Source organism: Apaloderma vittatum, unplaced genomic scaffold (assembly GCF_000703405.1).
Source record: "Apaloderma vittatum isolate BGI_N311 unplaced genomic scaffold, ASM70340v1 scaffold29089, whole genome shotgun sequence".
NCBI lineage: Eukaryota > Metazoa > Chordata > Aves > Trogoniformes > Trogonidae > Apaloderma > Apaloderma vittatum.
In genome coordinates, this window is record NW_009735127.1 from 10353 (window position 1) to 12136 (window position 1784).

Sequence of the window (1784 nt, forward strand, 5' to 3'; positions counted from 1 at the left end):
GTGATAACGCTTCCCTCTCGGTTCGATTTATTGGAATAAAAAGGGAAATGTGGCAAAATTAAGACGCGCACGCACACACACAAAAAAAAAAGAAAAAGGCTATGAAAGCTAATCTCCTGCGGCTCTTAAATTGCACTGAGCAATGGCTTTATTGCCAGAGAATTGCTCTGCTTGGATAATAGGATCAGGGCAGGAAATTATCCGTGGAGATTGCATCCTTCCCAGCAACGTGGGCATAGAGAGGGTTGGGATCCCCCCCAGCCTCCAAGGCTGTTCCCACCTGCTGCCAGACCCTCCAGGACAGGAGGGAGGGTGACACCAGCCTTTGGTGGCTCCTGCTGTCCCTACTCCATCACAGAGCGTGGGCATTCCAGGCTCCTGGTAGGGCTGACCCTGGGGCAGGGCCAAGCACTCTGGGGGTGCAGAGGAGGATGGTGAAGGGGGTGACAGGGAACAGGAGTACAGCAAAAATCTTCTGGCTCCTTCTGGTGTGTCCCACCGAGCCGCCTCGGGACTGGGGCGTGCAGGGGACCGAGTCAGCCGCGATGGATGGAGCCGGAGCGGGGCTGTGATGCTGAGGAGGTTTGGGGAGGAGAGGGACCAGCAGGTTTGGGAGAAGGGTGGCAGCTCGATAGGAGGCAGAGAGTGGCTCAGCACCCACGTGTTCTGCCCCACCAGCCCTGAGGGCTCTCTCCTCCATGGCAATGGGGTTGCTCATCCTCTCCCCACTACAAGCCTGCCCTGGTGGTTCCCGTCTCTCCTGGTGATGAGCAACAGCTCCTTTCTCCCTCCATCACCCCCTAAACCAAGCACTGGCTGCCTTAAGTCCAGTCTTTTCAGAAGCTTTTGGGGACACATGGTGGCACTGAGATGGGCTTGAGCAGCCACAGGCATCGTGTCCATCCCCTCCCCTCTCCGCACGTCCTGCCAGACTCCAGCGGCCACATTTGGGGTCAGAAGGGAGCGTGCATGGGGGGCTTGGGCAAAAAAAGCCCCAAAACTAGGTCGAGTGCTCACCAAAGCCATGGCTCGGGCTTCTCTGAAGGCAGAAGGGCTGGAGCCAGCCTGGCTGCCCCCTGGGTACTGCATCCCAGTCTGTCCCAGTGCTCTTACCAGTTTGTCCCAGCACTGTGGGGCTGATGGGACATGGCCTGCTGTGCTGGAGGGGTCAGTGTCCCTCTGCTGATTCAAGTCATCTGTCTGGATGTGCCAGGCTGTTAAAAATTTGGGGAAATGGTGAAGGAAGGGGTCTGAGTGTGTGTGAACAGAGACATCCCATGGGCAGGAGGGTTTTGCCAGGCTGACACGGCGAGGGCAGCTGGAGCGTCGATAACTGCGGTGGGTGGAGAGCCGATGGGGAGTGGGATGCTCTCGCCTCTTGCCCCTGAGGTGCAGCGTCCAGGAGATACCTGGGAAGGCACAAAGCAAATAAATCCTGGCAGTGAGGAGATGGAGGAGTCGGAGGTGGAACAGGAGGAGGAGGAAGAGGAGAAGGAGGGGGCTGCCGGGTCGTGGTGAGCATCTCCCGGAGGAGGCAGATGTGCTGGGTGGTTTGGGGGCCCCTTGCTGTGGCGCTGCCAGTGATGCTCTGCCCAGGCTCTTGCTCCCACACTGCATCGGGGACAGGGGAGAAAGAGCCAACGCCAGATGTTGAACCACTCCGGGTAACATCAGCCGGCTCATTTGGGATATTTCTTCTTGTGTCCCCGGTGCAGAGCTGAGACCTGCCCCACTCATTGCACCTCCATGGAGGTGGCTGGAAGGGCTGGCTCTGCTCTCACTAC